Source organism: Anas platyrhynchos, chromosome 19, assembly GCF_047663525.1.
Source record: "Anas platyrhynchos isolate ZD024472 breed Pekin duck chromosome 19, IASCAAS_PekinDuck_T2T, whole genome shotgun sequence".
Lineage (NCBI taxonomy): Eukaryota > Metazoa > Chordata > Aves > Anseriformes > Anatidae > Anas > Anas platyrhynchos.
In genome coordinates, this window is record NC_092605.1 from 15,550,001 (window position 1) to 15,568,932 (window position 18,932).

The following is an 18,932-nucleotide window of genomic DNA, read 5'->3' on the forward strand; positions in this document are numbered from 1 at the left end:
TCATCTTGTAAAATAGGATTTAAATGGTCTGAAAGACAAAAGAGGTTTGTTAACTTTCCTGAATAGCCTTTGTCTCGTTCTCTTACATGAATACAGCTTCTAAATCAGTGCCAAAACCCTTTCTTCATTTGAGAGCACACACTGAAAGCTATTTCCTAGAGTTCATCCCACCACAGATCTAAGGAGATGGCACAAGGCCCTACAAAGCTGTACTAAGTCCCACTGATGTGTACGTATAAGGTACGCTACTCTTGGTGATTTTTTTCTCCCCCTTAGAATAAAGGAGATTACAAACAATTTCCGCAGTTGCTAAATAGCTAAAAACAAACAAACAAACAAACAAACAAAAAAAACAAACAAGACCATTTCTTTCTGGAGGAGGTTCCCACAATGAAAGCACGGAGATTAAGGATGTGATGGCCACAGAATTCCATTCATCTAGTAAATATCAGTGCTAATTGATCTCACGTGCACATGTATAGTACGATCTACAAACATTTAAATTAGGAGACTGGTTAAAAATGATGATAGCTAAAACAATATTTAGCTTAGACCAGTTATACTTGTATCCTGGTCCCGACATTCTTCAGAAAGGAATTAGAAACATTGACCTAGAAATGCTTCCCCTCCAAATATCTGAGTTTTGATTTTTTAAAGAAAAATAGGTGCCTTATACTTCAAACCTCAAGTCAACCTCAACAAATGCTAATTATCTTAGCTGCCGTCAGAAGCAGGATGCTTCAGTAGAGAACGCATCGTCCTTTACTGTGTATTGAGTCATTCAGGGCTTCCATTTGGCATTTCAGTTTCGAATCCAGAATAAAACCTATGCGTTATCTTCCAGACATGCCCAAAAGAAAGACATGCACATGCAAATAATAAAATTCTACCATCATTATGTCTGAAAGGTTTAAGTTGATTGCACAAACCACAAGTTTTTGCTTTAGCAGAATTATAAAGAAGTGGATGCTGTGGTTATACCTTGCTGTCGGTCCTCCTTTAGTGCGAGCTGTGCATGCGGGAAGATCTTCTGCACAACTTGTAAAATATTCGCTCCTGATCTTTTAAAAAGTGGCTTGAAAATGGGTGATAGTGCTTGTCCGGGTGAAGCCACGATCCTGTTTGATGCCGGTTACAACCTTCTTCAGAGCCATGAAAAAGTCCTTTGCTTTTATTTTAATAGAATTAACGTCTAGTAGCAACTTCTCCCTACTTGCATAAATCTGAGGATAGCATCGACGTAGAGAGCACAGCGCAGCTTCAGTACATAAAGATTTGATATCTGCACCACAGTATCCTAACAAACAAAAATCAAACATTACATCAGTCAAGGCCCAGGTTTACAACATGCAACATTTAAACAATTTGTAATGCCAAAACCAAACAGGTTAACAGGGAATTCAAAGTGCTACCGCTCTGCAGGGAAGTTTCATGTTGCGCACTGTCTGATATCCTGCGCTTATGCAGCTGAAGCAGACTCCTCATCAAAAACTATACTCTTGAGGAAGATGCCCCAGAACCATTTAACGTTCTCAGACAACAAAAAGAACGACAACAAAGAGTAAATAGAGGAAAGCATCTAACTCTGATTGCTATGAAGGCGTGCCAGCTGCCTCGTTGACTAGTTGTGCAGCAAGGCACAAGAGCTTGGGTACTGCCTGGTACAAGCTAAGGTTCTTTACAACTTGCTCACAAGCAAGAATCCATTTTGGTTTCAGTCTTACCAATGCATTTCTCAGCTAGTTCATCAAGCAACATGTCTGGTGGCTTAGGGGTCCAGTCATGAGTATGAATCTTGAAAATTTCTTTTCTAGCCTGGAAGCAAAATCATTGCGTTTTAGCTTGTCCCAAGTTTTCCTTAAAAATACCAAGAAACAAACAAACCAAAAAGCAAGCAAACAAACAAACAAACAAAAAAACCCCAGTCCTTCCTCAAAACCCCTCATCTATTAATACGCTTTTCTTATTTGCTCAACTTTCAAGTATTTTACAGTTATTTAATATACACTCTGCATTTTCAACCAGGAAATTGAATATTTCTTATTTGTTATACTGAACTTTTTATAGGAACCTACAATGAAAGAAAAGGCATTTATAGCTTCAATAACAAGTTTCCAAACTATGGGACCTAATGACCCAGAGGAAAATACTGTAATGAAAAATTTATCCAGTAACTTTTCTTTGTTGTCCAAAAATCTTCTCTAAAACTTAGCAAGCTTTCATTGTGACAGTCTCATTACTTCATCACATTTGCTTTTCAGGCAGTAAATTCACAGAAAGCACTTCTGGCACAATGCTTCAAATTGCTACAATTACTATAAAGAAGAAAATAATTATGACTCAAACTACTATCACTGATCCGGGGCACAATCAAATGCAAACACGTCCCCTATTCATTCAGAAGTGAAGGATTGAGACCAAAAACACAACTTCATGATGAAAACGCCCAAGTGGACTAAATAATTAAGCAAACAGGTACAACTTTGGGAATGAAAGGTTTGATTATAGAACTAACTACTTGGTGGTATCATCCTGACCATATATATCCAGTACCAGATTTGCCCTCCATGGAACAACGCAGTGTCTCCACATATCACTCTTTTGTTCAAGTTGTCAATTATTTTTTTTTCCTATAAAGTTGGACTTTGCCATGGTAGAACTAACATTGAATTTAAGTTCTCACCTCTTTATTTGGCAAGTTGAAGAGGAACTCTCTGCCAAAGTGTCCTGGTCTTCGTAAAGCAGGATCTATAGAATCCAGTCTGTTGGTAGCTCCGATTACCACGATCTCCCCTCTGTTATCTGTGCCATCCATAAGCGTCAGAAGAGTTGAAACAATGGAACTAATAGAAAAATATAGTTTTTATTTACTGGTTCAGTAAATTTTGTTACATTCCACATGACTTTCTTGATGCCAGAACAACCTTCTTCCTAGTAGTCATTCAAAAGTGGGAAAAAAATAGTCTACCAAGTCGGGTTTTTTTTTTTGGTTTGATAATACATCTGCAGACTGGTAAGTCATCAAGCACTTCAAGACTGTTTGAAATAATCTCTACATTAATGGAAAAGGAGTACTGCACACTTCTGCTCAGGAAGAAAATCACGGAAAATGTTCCGTGATGTTCCCTCTTGCTTTGGTAATGCTCTTTCTCAGTGTTTTTAGTCTTGTCCTTTCTACCTTGGCATCTCTCTGCAATAGCTGAGGAGGAAAGCCTTTTAGAGCTACATTCAGTGTCACACTTGAGAGAGGAAGTTTGCCGCAATTTCTCACCAGGCTCAGAAGTCTCTTTGCCGTACAAAATGTTTTCTTTTGAAATGAGGTCACGTTCTTTTGATCTTCTTGGTTTCTCCTTGTCTCCACCGTCATCACATTGGTACTGTGCGAGGTATTCATCCTTCCCAGTAGATTTCGGAGGGTCCGCGACACTGCACAAAATAAAATCACATTTCTCACTTCTGCTGAAGGACGTGAAGATTAAGAGTAAAACCTTCCAAAGGCAAACAAACAAACAAAAACCTCCAGACTACAGGAACACTCGCAAAGATATGCCATTTAGAAACCTCTCCTGCAATAAGGACACCTTCTCCAGCTCCCAGAGAAAGTGTTTTTTCCCCTCTTGCTTCTGAAGCCATTGCACTAAAAAAGCACACGCATCTGTCTCCCTCCACATGCTGCTGCTCTGAATAAGAGCCAGAAGATTCAAAACCACCCTATTTGGTCTCCCCACATAGCCGAAAAAAACACCAGTTGAAACAGAGTTTTCTACCTCTCTCCCAAGAATTTACATTCACGTATCCTGTGACTGCAAAAATAGAAGGCGGGGCTCAGGAGGAACAGCCAGTGTTGGAAATGAAAAAAAGCAGCCTGTTTCTTCAGAGTCTTAAGCCTATTCTACTAGGAAAACAAAACAAAACAAAACAAGAGGAGAGGAGAACAACAGCGGGAAATTTACCTATTCTCCAGGTGTTCAATTGCAAAGCCTCCGCTGGAGGATCAACAGCTGTGAATTCAGCGTGCTTAGGAGAAATCAGATCTACGTCTGAACCACAACTATTTCAGTAGTATCACTAACTTATGTTACTCTGAAGAAGCAGTCAGCACCGTTTCTATGTTAGGAAATAGCTGAACAGAGTCTGTTATTCACAGGAATTATTCAGGCAGGCTTCTTTAGGAAGGCTGGGTTTCACTAGAACATTACTAGCCTGTAAGCCTCATGGCATCACCTTCCATCTTGACTGCTAAACCTCCTTGCTCCCTACTATCTTCTTTGCCAAGATACAGCTGTCCACGTTTACTTTTCCTACTTGGCTGGACTGAATTTAAGAAGGGATCTTGCAACTCTTCCTCTTGTTTGCCACTTAATCATCACACCAAATGAAAACTATTTGCCTTTCACCTCTTTATTTCAGGCATTCTTTCCTAGTGGTCATTTAAAAACGGAAAGAAAAAGTCCATCAGCTTTTTTTTTTAATATCCAGCAGACTGTTAAGTCACCAAGCACTTCAAGACTGTTGGAAATAATCTCTACATTAATAGAAAAGGAATTCCTCAAACACACTGCGGCCGCTTACCTTTAATACACTCGTTGGATGAGACGGAGGTGTATTTCTTGCTTTCGCCTGCACTGGAAGGCTTCCCTTCCTTGTAAGGTTGTTTACTGCTCTCACTTCTGCATTGCTCACATGAAGAGCCATCTGGAGGATGGGATTCTTCCTTCTTCTCCCGCGTTATCTTCTGGAAACGAGGATCTAAGTGTTCCAAGGAGCCTTTCACTTTCCTGCTGTTTCTCTTTTTTCTTCTTTTTCTTCTCCTTTTTCTTCTTGTTTTACGCTTGGGATTGGCATTGTCAAAGTGGAGCACACAGAAACACAAATCGTGAAGTCTGAAAGAAACATGCAAGTTTAAAAGAGAAAAAAAAGATGTGGCACTTGTTGCCTATATGAAACTTTATTTATTTTACCACAGGTGATGATTTGCAGCATGTCAGCTATTTTGTGGTGCTTTGTGCACACGCAACTTACTTTAGATGTAGCAAACTTAAGCCCTCAGATTGGAGGACCATAGGTCCTGGTTTGTACACAGATCATTAACAATGGCTAGCTCTGGAATACGTGCAAGCAGAAAAAAACTTTTAACCTAATCCAGAATGGTGTACGGATGTGTTTCCAACTATGTGGTCCAAAGCTAGTGCTCTGACACAATTCAGCAATAGCTTTCCTATCTTCACTGATCAACCTAACAACATGATCCCCAGCCAGCTGATGCTATCTAAGTAACTTAGAAACTACCAGAAAAAAAAAAAAAAAAAAAAAAAAAGAAGAAGAAAAAAAGAGAAGAAAAAAAAAAGGAGAAAAAAAAAAAAAAGAAGGAATACATGAGAAGCACCCAGAAAAGAATTAGGATAAAAAATGCGGAGTATGCTGGAATCCTTGCTTACTTGGAATCCTTCTCTCCATGTTTATCCTTAGACTTCTTTTTCTTCTAGAACTTCTGATATTTTTGCATTTTTTTCACCACCTAAAAGCTCCTTTTCTATCTTTCTGTCTTTCCTTTCTATTTCACTTTCACTACCTTCTGCACGGGTAGATTTTCTTTTTCTGTTTCCTTCTGTTTCATTTTTCTGGCAACAGTTCTCCAAATGAGCTGACACAGGTGGAAGCGCATGTCTTTCACGAGAATGTCTTCCAGAATGTTGCTGAGATACCGAGCAACGATGCAAGTCTGCTCGGGGTGTGCTAAAGCGACGTACATCTTCATCTCTCAAGAGGGAACCGTGTGGCCATCCACTTTTGTAATGATAATGCTTATGTGACCTGCCGTAGTAAGTTGCAGTCCATTTGTCAAAGGCTGCATCACCGTGAGAGAACTTTCTCTCTCTACTGTCTCCTGTCGCATGAGGTGAATAGTAATCATTGTAATAGCTACATCTTTCCCACCTCCGTGCTTCATCTCGATAGTATCTTTCTCTGCTCCAACTTCTTTCCCCTTTGGATCGGTAATATCTATTGCTACCTTGTTCTGATCTTCCTCCGCTGCCAGATCTGTACTTTGAATATTTGACTGCTCTTCTGCCATTCTCAGGGCTGTTTCTTTCACCAGGGAAAGATCTGCACCTGCTTCCCTCCCAGTGCTCCTGCTTGTGACGCTTTTGCTCAACAACTTCCACGCTCTGAGAACACCTCCTCTTGCTGGAAGGACCTGCTTTTTGACTCTCCTTCTCTTCACTAGGAGCATGTTCCCTCTTGCTTTGGTAATGCTCTTTCTCAGTGTTTTTAGTCTTGTCCTTTCTACCTTGGCATCTCTCTGCAATAGCTGAGGAGGAAAGCTTTTTAGAGCTACATTCAGTGTCACACTTGAGAGAGGAAGTTTGCCGCAATTTCTCACCAGGCTCAGAAGTCTCTTTGCCGTACAAAATGTTTTCTTTTGAAATGAGGTCACGTTCTTTTGATCTTCTTGGTTTCTCCTTGTCTCCACCGTCATCACATTGGTACTGTGCGAGGTATTCATCCTTCCCAGTAGATTTCGGAGGGTCCGCGACACTGCACAAAATAAAATCACATTTCTCACTTCTGCTGAAGGACGTGAAGATTAACAGTAAAACCTTCCAAAGGCAAACAAACAAACAAAAACCTCCAGACTACAGGAACACTCGCAGAGATATGCCATTTAGAAACCTCTCCTGTGATTAGGACACCTTCTCCAGCTCCCTGAGAAAGTGCTTTCTCCCCTCTTGCTTCTGAAGCCATTGCACTAAAAAAGCAAATGCATCCGTCTCCTTCCACCTGCTGCTCTGAGAAAAAAGGCATAGGGGCGAGCGGGGAACAGCCAGTGTTTCTCCAGACAGTGGAGAAAAATGGAAAAACATTCTATGAAGGAACACAAGTTCTCCTTGAGGCACCAACCTGCATCAGAGTGATATGCTCAGTGCTGATCATTAGTTCTGTTCGTAACGCTGGACATACAGCATGGAATTGTACTAATTTAAATCCTTCCATTAAATACTATTAGTAGACAGATAAAACCGTAACGAACTTCCATAAGGTCTTGTCTTAATCAGACTGTGCTCATTTTACCTCGTTTCCTCTGACAAGCTGTTCAGCTGGCTGGCTGTGAGGGACTCCGTGATGATTTCTCGATTGACTGAAGGCATAGCTCCAGGCATCTGCAATCAAAACGCACAAGTCAGCAGACAAAAAAATACTATTTGTAGTAGTACTGAGGACTAGTCTTGTCAGAATTTCTCCATTAAATGGTAAGCAAGACCGTTTTGAGTTGTATGCATTATCTACACTTCAAAGATAACCCCAACTCACCTCCCAAAATCTACTTTATGAAACTTAGGAATTTTTATCTCAGCTGAGCTTAAGTTGACAAGTTCTAATGTAAGCTCAGGTCTGCAAATTCTAATGGGATAATACCACAAAGTCTTACAATCACATTTGTGCTGTGTTTTCTCAGTATTTCACCTGAATTAGGAACACAATAAACACTCCCGAATACATCATAGGTGAGAAATTCTCGATGGAGCAAATCTATGTTTCAAGCAATCCATTTGTTTTAGAAAAGAACATCTCAGAAGGTTTAACAGGTTCAACTCGGCAAGTGGAATCATCAAGTTTCAGTCCGTTTTCTTTCGATTCATTAACTAACCTAATAGCACCATTTAGTGAATCGGTTTTTGGCAGCTCATGCTGGGATCTTCCTTCGTCAGCATTCTGACAGGAAGAACCGGAATGCTGCAATGTACGGACTACCTTTCCAACCAAAATTCCATTAGAGGACATTGCATTGCAATTCCTTTTAAATAAGCCCTTTGACTCCTCCTCAGATTTTCCTGAAGATTCTGCACCGTAAGGGACTGTGTTATCAGAGCTGAGTTTAGGATTTTCATTCACTGTTGGCTCCACAAAAATCTCATCAGAAACTTTTTTGCTTGTTTGCATTTGCTTCATTTGCATTACCGAATTTGTAATTGTGGATGAAGGAACAGCCTGGTAGAGATCTTCGTCCTCCGCAGCACTGCTAAGACAGTCAGGCTGTGACACAGTCCGACGAGCAGGCAATTTATTGTGAATACTGGTGGTGATCTTCTGTTTTCTTGACGGATCAGTAATTGAAGGCCTGGTAATTGTCTGGTTTTGAACACAGGCCATCGGTGGTGCTGAAGATGGCCTTTTTAGGGTGACACCAGTGGTCTTTGCGTCCTCTTTTATGGATCCATTTCCATTTAAACGGCTTGAATTCTGTATTTAAAAAGAAGAAATGGCAAGATGGATTAACGCAAACACTGCATTTAACATTTTGAAACACAAAACTCTCCTACTGAGTATTTCTACAAATGGTCTTAACACCTACAAAGAAAAACACACTGCCCTTTAAAGATAAATGCAAGTCCAATAAGCGTATTCAATTCCTGCTTTTGGTTTACAGCCGATTGGAATCAAATTAACATCATCTTTGAAAACCAGCCAAACAACTTAACATTACCTGCTGCTATTCCCAAATATATTTATTTTCCCCTTTAAACATACCCTGAAAAGCCTGAAGTAATTGTTCTGGTGCTCAGGAATAAGACAATTAGTTTTCCCTGTCTTAGCTAAAGTGACGACGATAGGAAAAACAAGTCCTCTTTTAAATGATTCGAGGATTAGTACACTCTGCTTAAATTGTCAAAGAGCGTAGCTCTCTGTGCTTTAGAAAGCTGTCTTGGAGGTATAAAGTAATGGATGCATGGCTGCACAATTTAGCAGTAACCACTGTTTGAATGACTCTGGCTGTAGCATGAAGGCTGTGAAGAAAGCTGCAGCATGGGAAGGAAAACAAAACTAAGATGCTGAAAACCAAACAAAAAACCCCACACCAAACCCCAAACCCACTAGCAGTTTGGTGCCGTTACCTGCCCTCCCACTTCCCTGAATTACCTTAATCATATGAGGAAGAAGTCGTGGTCCCATAAATCCAGCCTGCTTACTATTAGCCCCCTGCTGACCAGGAGGGAATGAACAGGGATAAGATGGTGCTGGCAAGTAAAACGCACGTTCTCCAAGTGTCAAATCATAGCGCCTTCAGAAAAGAGCAGTGATCGTAGTTTAGTTTTTCTTTCAGCCTACTCTTGGATTAAATCCCATCCTATAATTTTAGAGGAACAGTTCATACGATATGGAAGCCTTCTCTACAGAAGGCTTCGCCAAGACTACAAACTGAAAAGGAGAGAACAGTCTTCCTACTAAGACTATCACTTTCAGAACAATAATTCATTCTTACACGACAGATGACCTTCATTTTTCTCCTTCTCTAAATTAGCCAGCTACAGGTAACACATAGATAGCAATTTACACAAGTGCTGCAGTTTCAGGCCAAGCAACAAAAGATAATAAATGACACAGAGAATTTCAGGTTAGACAGAACTGAATTAGACAAATAATAATCTTTCCCTGGGATAGCAAGAAAAACACTTGCAAAACAGAAAAATATCAATAACAGGAAAGTAAATCTCTTCTGAACACATGTTAAGATTTGTTATTACCTGATATAAAAAAGTATGTAAGCTTGCTGACCAAGAACTCTCTTAATGTCAGTACGGACTACTTTAGCATCATTCATCTGATACCAAAGTCCATTACCAGCCTGCAAACAAAGACAACCATTTCTTTAGGTGAATTGCACGTGTTCCAAATGAAATCACGGATAGGAACAAAATATACACGTGTCAAATAAAAATATAATGAAATCTTTTTCCCTAGAAACAGTAGCTGCTAGTCACGTTTTCACTGGTTTGCCAGCACAACCTTTACCCTGTTAGAAATGCTGTTGACTTCTACCTTTACATAGCATATATAGTGTCCTGAGTGACAGCTGACACCATGATGTACCAGCACCGCGTATAAGGCATAGAGCAGTGGTTCTCCCATTGACTGTGACATGTAGGCTCTCAGGTCCAAATACTCCGGATATTTCACCTCCTAAAGAGAGACCAAGAAGACAGAAAAATTATCCCAGAGTACTTCATGGACTAGCCAGAGAAAAACACTTCCAAAAAACACAGACTAGAATTTATTTCTAGAATATATTTCTAGAAGATATTTCTTGATTCACTACAAATAAGTCTTCCCATAAACAATGTTTAAGACTAGAAGTTGCAGAGAACTGTTTCCTGATGAATCAGCCTTCTCAGAGGAAAGCATATGCTTCTTGTCAAGCGGGAACTTTATTGATATTAAGAGAAAGAATAAGCCATAGTCGTTAGTCTACAATTACTGTCTGAAAATATAAACAACTTTCAGCTTTGGGGGATGTCCCATTACACGATGATATAGTTGCATTACAGTGGTAAATATACCTTGTTGATCTTTCCACCTGTGAAATCCGCAAATCTTTTCAGTGATATTGTGAGAACCTTGGAAGAACGGTGTATGGTAAATCTCTTGGATGCAGGAACCATCTTTTTACACCTTAAAAACAAGCAGAGATAAGTGTTTGAAGGCATCTTCTTTTTTCGCCCCCAAAACAAACTCGTTTTAATGTCTCACGCATGCCTATGCTATTTGAATGACATTTACTTGCATAATAGGTTGGTCTTTTTTCTTTTCATAAACCCATGCACTGCGTGTCAGGTTTGTTAATACAGTGAAGAAGGTAAATTCTCCCAAAACCCCGGGCATAGCAGGAACAGGAATCTCTCACGAAAGGGTATTACCAAGTTGGATGGCAAGGTACCATTTCTTGGTCTACAAAAGTGGCTATTTGAACTCCAATCCTGGATACATTCTTTCAGCTTTCAAGGGAAATACAAATAATGAAAGTGGAACGAGAGAGCCTTGGTCCCCAGGACTAGAAATTGCAAATAATCTCCAACATAGGTCGTCTATCAACATCAAAAATACAACAGAAGCACATGGTCATTCTACTGGAGGGAGACATTTAACAGTAGGAAGTCTTCATGTACTGAGCTTGTCTGGAAAGACACTGAAACTGTCTGCCATCCTTTGAAACTTTGAAACTGAAAATAGTTCAGTTTGATACATTGCCCGCTCCAAGGTAGGACCTACAGTGTAAGCAGTGAAAATTAGCCACTAGCCCAACGGAAACTGGGCAGTTTACATCAAGAAAAGTACTGTCGAGAGCTAATAAATAGAAAGAACAAAAGTATCTCTTTTTGAATTCTGATGGCAAAATACGAGCCAGAGAATTGCAAACCCATAGGGAATGCCTCTGAACAAGACTTCCCCCCTCCAAAGAAACAAAAATCCAAGTGTTTTATAAACTTCCACAAAGCTCGTAAGTAGATCCAAAGTTTAGAGGTAGTCCAACAGAGTCATGCAACATATAAAACTGACATCTAGGATTAAGACCTAATTCGTCAAAATCTTACTCGCTACATTTATAGCAATTCTCTCCACCCAGCTCTTCAGGTTTCACAAAGAGTTCCAGAGCTCTGGTAACAGATGAAACCGCCTAGAGGAGCGAGAAAGAAGAGCGTAAAGTCACCGTAAATTCAAAATTCCAGAGACGTACTAGTAGTTTATAAGAGAATCTTACTAACATACTCCAGCGATCTACTATGAGCACTGTGAAGAAGGAGGCAGAAAGAGCATGCTCAGCATTGACCTCACCTGGAAGTCATTTGACTTCGGAACAAATACTTTTCCAGTAGCCTAGACAGCATCTATAGTGTGCTTTGTCATCAATACTGGGGACAAATTCATCAGTCTAACAATTAGATGTACATTGGGGTAGAACAACAGAGAAGTATGACAGCATTATAATTTTTGCAGAAAGAGAATTCTTTCCCCTTAAACCCAATGCAAATGTGGAGACTATTTACATGGGTTCCACAAAAGGACAAAGTCCAATCCACTTCCTTAGCACCACCAAGCTCTTACGTTTTAACATTATATGTGGTTTGTTTTTTTAAGGTAAACAAGTTTAATTTAGAAAGTTAGGCATGTACTTAAACATCATGAATTATATTTAGAAAACATCTTACCTTTATATCCAAAGTGATATCAAGAAATGCCTCATACGTATCCGAAACTGCTTTGCAATTCAAGCACTTCACTGGAAGCAAAATATAAATGCTTAACCTTATGTGAAGGAGACTAACTGTCCAAATTCAAGTTGTTGCCAGATACTACTTTAGACAAACTACAGACTGCTTTACTACCGACAAAAGACACAGATCAGTTCTAAGGACAGGAATATTTTTTAAAGTACCTCTCGATCTTAGAAATCCTCCAAATATTTGATGAATGATGGTGGTAGCTTGAGAAGATCTGTCCAATCTGGAAATAAATTATAATCAGACCTCAGAAGATTTAAGGCGCAGAGTTAACTCTTCAAAGAGTTTTATGAAAACTAAGGATGATGTAGACTTTCGTTGCTGATAGTAAATAAGGCACTAAAAGGTGCTAGAGATCATTTTTGATAGTAAATAAAGGACTAGAAGGTGCTAGAGAATGTATGAAAGTGAACTTGTTTATGCTTACTCGGTGCTTCCATTCAAGCACGCTTCCTGCATAGCATCAACAGTATAGCGCAAGAACTCGTGTGCATCTTCTTGACTGCCAAAACGGAAATGTTGTCCTATTCCTAAAGAAGAAGATGATAGCATTCACCTCATTTAAAAATGAAATCATTCTTGTATTTCTAAAATCTCTCTTCTTTCTAGTGTTAAAACCACTTATACACATCAAATAAGTATTTGAAGATTACAAGCTATCGAAAAGAAACACATCTGAAGCCACTTACGACTGAGATTACTGATAACATGCGTAGGCTCGATGGCATCAACAGTGCAACGCAGGGCCTGGTTAATGTGAGTCTCCATTGTGCACATCATGCAAAAATCTTGTTCACGACCTGAAGAGTGAAAGAAGAAAGCATCCCAGTCCAGCAAAATATCCATAACTACAAACAAACATCTAAGTAAAATTTAAACTATAGATACGATATCCACTCTCCTTGCTACATTCTATTCTCCCAAGATGCCAATGTCCCAACAGTCTTGTAACATTTCATTTCACACAACTTTACAGAATAAAAATATCCACTAAGCCTGTATTCAAATGCATTTTGTGATGAGAAATCTAAAAGACTACTGCAAAGTCACATTTGTAAAGGCTGACAGGAATGTGAACTCCACAGGCTGAAAAATGTATTACTCTCTAAAATTACTACTAAATGCATTACTGTCCAATGCACTTCATTATTCCCACGAAGCAATAAATGATCCTTTAATAAATACATAAATAAATAAATAAATAAATTCATTCATTAAACAAACAGTGCATTAATTGCACTCCGTATGCTATTCGGAGCCCACTGCTAATACAGTGCTCAAAGCCAGCTTCTACAGGTAAAATCAGGCAAATAAGCTTGTCTCAGAATCACTGCTGTTCTTTCACCTTCAGAGCTGTCCAACAGATTTGAAATACTCTTAGAAAGTACTCACATGACTGGCCGTGCTCGAGAGAAAGCATGTAATTGGCAAGTGGGGGTGTGTAGGTCAAACACTGTAGAGTAGCATTAAGAAAACATGTGTTGCCAAGATTGTACAGGCCAACTCCAACACTTTGTGTTTCTCGCCAATCCATACAAATCTTCTCAGGTGGAAAAAGAATGCTCTGTGGTGGAGCAATTCCATCATTAACGACTGCAAGAAAGTTAAATTTAAAAAGAGATTTTGTTTGTTTGTTTCTAAGCAAGGTATTTAAAAAAATACTATTCTGCAGGAGCACCTAGAGGAGCTAGCTACAATCCAAGCCAGAAGAAAATTATTGCAGACAGCTTTAATACCGCCAAATTCAAATTGGCTGGTCAACACAATGTTTTGGGGAAAAAAAAAACAAAAAAAACAGCTTTCGTCAACCATTTTAATTTTTCTAAGGCAAGGCTAACTGCCATTCTGTTTGTAGTACCTAATGCCAAGTTCCTCTCCATCTATAATCTTTAACCTGATTAACTCAACTACTGTTTTTTTCCTTATTATAACTTAAACCACAAGCTTAGACTTGAAATTATACGGAAAAAAGGTAAAAACTAGTAACTAGGAATGACGGTACCCCTACAGATACCAGATCTTTTCCTGAGCAATGTTATCATTCAAAAAACGTGTGAAAAATGGAAGCTGTGAATAGCAACAATCAAACACTTTTCTTTGCAAAACGGAAAAGACATGGATGAATCTGTGCATTACAAAAAGCTCCCCATATTTCTCTGTTGACTGTAAATATATCAAAATTAATTTCTGTAACATCAGTCACTTCAGTTGCCTTAGGAGATTCGCTTTTGAAGTCTTTGTTCACACTAGTCCCCTTCTCTATCAGTGCAACAAGTAAGAACTGCATTTTCTACTTTTGCTTTGAAGAAAATGGAGTCAGGATAAAGCTCACACTTACTTAGATCTCTTGGGGCAAAAGCCTTAGATTTTTCAGATGATCTACAGTAAATAGCACCTCCACGTCCTTGGGCCACAGAGACTTGGCTTGAACCTTCTGCAGGCGGTATCTGGCCCCAGTTTGCGGTGCGTGACATCAGTATTTTAGTACTTGGTTTCTTGGATTTGCCAGACCGCCTTGAAGAGGGCTTTTTAGACTTTGAAGATTTGGGCTTCTTAACTACGGTCATTGTTGACATCTGCGACAGAGACAGAAGTTCTGGTTGACGTAAGAATATCAAGAAGCATTCCAAGAAGAAAAGAATAGCAGAAGTCCTGTCACTTAATCTCAAAGAAACAGCCTTAAGAACTAAATCGCTGGTATGAATGATTTAAAAAGAATCCCCAAACTAAACACACAAAGTGAAAATTTCCATCTAAACTCTATCGGTATTACTTTTAGCTTCTGCAGAACTAGTGGCTGATGCCATTTCTTTCACTTCCGTAGGATTTTAATCCATTACAACTCTGGAGTCTTTTTAATATAAAAATGTAGAAGACATTCTCTGAGGGGAATCAGTTATTTATTGATTTCCAGAGTTGCACAATTATCTGTTAATTATTACCTATGATCTAATAGATAATTGTTGCAATTATCTATTGCTGGCGTTAGTAATGGAACACTATTACTTCACTGCCTGCGTTTTTCTGTTTCGTGTGCACAAAGGTACCCAGAAGTCACTGCTCCTTTTCTTCTGTCTTTCCAGGGATCGCTCTCTACCTCACTGTCTACTGCACCAATCATGAGGGGTTTGTTGTTATTCTATAATGAGCCTAGCTTTTAAATACACCTTTTCTGGGCGTCACTTTGTGATAGCAAGTTAATTTGTGAGGGCTCCTCAGTCTACATCATGTGGTCGCTTTTTCCAGGTGAAAAAGCGGAGCCGTAAGTGGCAGTACACTAAAGCCCTGGCATGTTGAGATCCAAGAAGAGAGATGTTTGGCCCTCCTTCTCACTCCTGGGAACCATACACCTCAAAACCCACAGAGGATGGGCTATATCTCAGAGAAATCTTGGGAAAGGAGAGCATGAAGAGCACGTTTGCAAATTTATTTCTCCCTGGGCTTCTTCTGCTTCTCCACGAAATACGAGTTTGAATATAACTTTGGCAGCAGTACTTCTGGTGTTTTACTCCTACCACATTTAAAACTCCTACAAAAAACTGAAACGTTAGACTAAAAAGCAGCTCTTTCCGTTCTGCTTTGTAAAGTTGCACGTTTTCCTCATGCAAAACAACAGGGCAATGTAAGCTAGAAACGGAAATGCTGAATGTAAAACAAAACAAAACAAACCTCAGCCCTCCAGGACAAAAGCCAATAACTGCTACAAAGTCCTTTTTAAAATGCTGATTAGGTTTCAAGGTGATACCGCTTTAAATAAGCATAATTGTGTGTCCGTAGGCAGAAGCATCCATGACAGGATGAACTTCTATACTTCATGTTTTGTTACTGTCTTACTGTAGCACACAGGGACTTGTTACCTATAGGGAAACCACTAACCTAATGGAGCGTTTAAAACATAAGCTAGTTTGTTATACCAAAATGACTGAGAGAACAAAGCATAAAGTGCTTTCAGATTTCTAGCACGCCTTGATTGCTATCCATTAAACTTCAGACACGTTAAACAAAACACAGTAAATAAGAAAACTCCTAGTCCCACAGCTGGCAAATTATGTGCAGAGGTTGTAACTAGAACTTTTTTCCCTTGACATTTTACATTTAAGATTGATTTTAAATCCATTCTATACACACTTTCCGTTCCTGAAAAAACAATATGCAAACCTGAAAAATGCATTTACACGAGAAATGAAGTCGTCCTTGTCCGACTGGAAGACTAAGGTGACAGCTCCTGGGCTCAGGGATTTTCAGATAAGCTCCGATCTTCACCAGTGACAGCTCCTTTTTTCGGATTGAAAGAGAAAATGTTTCAGCAACACACTGAAAACACACTTAAGGGACAAGAAACAAAATTAAGACTGTAGTGAGAAGGAGAAAAGAAAAACAATACTGGGGAAGAAAGGAAAAGGTAAAGGAAAAAGGAAAAAGGAAAAAGGAAAAAAGCCTTGATCTTTATACTGACCAACGAGATAAGCCTTACACATTTTTAAGTTTATTTTTGACAACTGATTGAGGCGTTACCAGGTATTAAGTACGATTCAAGAGCAAATATTAACACTAGAAAGAAGAAATCCGATCCACCACCACCGTTTCAAAATACATCCATTTCTAATGTGGAGATAACGTCTCTCTGACAAGGTAGTAGAAAAACTGTAAATACCGACAGAGCTTCCTCTCCCGATGTTCCATATCCATACCGATGCTGTTCCTACACCTACGCTCTGAGCATAAATTTATGTTGACATGAGTATCGGGTGTTACTCCTCTCTTTGTTTGCCTTGAGAGACACACCTCTTGTCCACTGAAAAGTAAACTCAAGATTCCAGATCAGTTAAGACAGTTGCTATCCCCCCATTCAGAGTTCTGCAGCAGCACTGTTCAGATGTGTTTAGCAGTCTCTTTAGAAAACGTTATCACTTAGGACCTGCTTCTCAGTAGGTACACGTTTGGCCTCCGCTTAGCAGAGAGTCAATCCCAGCTTAAGCTTTCGTACAAGAGCCCCTTCACGAAACGGACTTGGGCCCTGACATAACTGAGCTTAACCTTTAACCTTGAAGCTTCCTTAAAGAAGGAAGCAGCACCCAGGCCAGGAAATAGAAATTAATCGTCACTTTACCCTGAAACGCAGTGAGCTATTCTGTGCTGGCAGGATTGCTGCCGGGCTGGCCGACGAGGCGGCGGGCAGCTCCCCGGGGCCACAGGGCCTGTCACAGGGAGCCGCCGGAGGTCTCCAAGGTCCAGGAACAGCAGCAACAGCGGCAACAGCGAGGACAGAGGGGACAGCAGCAACAGCAGCAGCCACCTCAGCCAGGGCCGTCTCCACAACCGCCAAAACGGTCTCGGAATGCTGCCGAACTCGGAGCTCCAGCGTGACGCCTTTTGAACCTGGCCGCTGGAAGGACCTGCTTTTTGACTCTCCTTCTCTTCACTAGGAGCATGTTCCCTCTTGCTTTGGTAATGCTCTTTCTCAGTGTTTTTAGTCTTGTCCTTTCTACCTTGGCATCTCTCTGCAATAGCTGAGGAGGAAAGCTTTTTAGAGCTACATTCAGTGTCACACTTGAGAGAGGAAGTTTGCCGCAATTTCTCACCAGGCTCAGAAGTCTCTTTGCCGTACAAAACGTTTTCTTTTGAAATGAGGTCACGTTTTTTTGATCTTCTTGGTTTCTCCTTGTCTCCACCGTCATCACATTGGTACTGTGCGAGGTATTCATCCTTCCCAGTAGATTTCGGAGGGTCCGCAACACTGCACAAAATAAAATCACATTTCTCACTTCTGCTGAAGGACGTGAAGATTAAGAGTAAAACCTTCCAAAGGCAAACAAACAAACAAAAACCTCCGGACTACAGGAACACTCGCAAAGATATGCCATTTAGAAACCTCTCCTGCGATTAGGACACCTTCTCCAGCTCCCAGAGAAAGTGTTTTTTCCCCTCTTGCTTCTGAAGCCATTGCACTAAAAAGGCACACGCATCTGTCTCCCTCCACATGCTGCTGCTCTGAATAAGAGCCAGAAGATTCAAAACCACCCTATTTGGTCTCCCCACATAGCCGAAAAAGACACCAGTTGAAACAGAGTTTTCTACCTCTCTCCCAGGAATTTACATTCACATATCCTGTGACTGCAAAAATAGAAGGCGGGGCTCAAAAGGAACAGCCAGTGTTGGAAATGAAAAAAAGCAGCCCGTTTCTTCAGAGTCTTAAGCCTATGCTACTAAGAAAAAAACAAAAAAAAAAACAAAAAAACAAAAAAAAAAACAAGAGGAAAGGAGAACAACAGCGGGAAACTTACCTATCTACAGGTGTTCAATTGCAAAGCCTCCGCTGGAGGATCAACAGCTGTGAATTCAGCGAATTCAGCGTGCTTAGGAGAAATCAGATCTACGTCTGAACCACAACTATTTCAGTAGCATCACTAACTTATGTTACTCTGAAGAAGAAGTCAGCACCGTTTCTATGTTAGGAAATAGCTGAACAGTCTGTTATTCACAGGAATTATTCAGGCAGGCTTCTTTAGGAAGGCTGGGTTTCACTAGAACATTGCTCCGCAAGTCCCTTCTATTCCTTTTCCCCTTAGAATCTGGGGATGTTTCAGCTAAAAAGGAGGGCAGAAACACTCTCCGTAGGTCTCCACCATGTAGTAAAACAGCGCTGTGTACCTGGTTAACTTCTGCAGCCAGCAAAGCATTGCTATTTGCAGCAGTGCCTTGACCCCAGCCTCTTGCTGAGCTCCGTCCTGTGCTGCTCGGATGCTCCCGCTGCTCAGACACGGGGGCTTAGAGAGCCACCGGGCCAGCACAAGCCCCCGAGCTCACTGTCAAACTTCACTTTTGGCATCTTTCACTTCACCAGCGCCGCCGGACGAGGAGCCCAGCAATGCC

At 40.3% G+C, this 18,932-nt stretch overlaps 1 pseudogene; it reads right to left on the reverse strand.

Moving 5' to 3' along the window:
• Positions 1 to 2,896: 2,896 nt before the first annotated feature.
• Positions 2,897 to 17,584, reverse strand: LOC139999096 (uncharacterized; annotated as a pseudogene).
• Between the last annotated feature and the right edge of the window lie 1,348 nt (positions 17,585 to 18,932).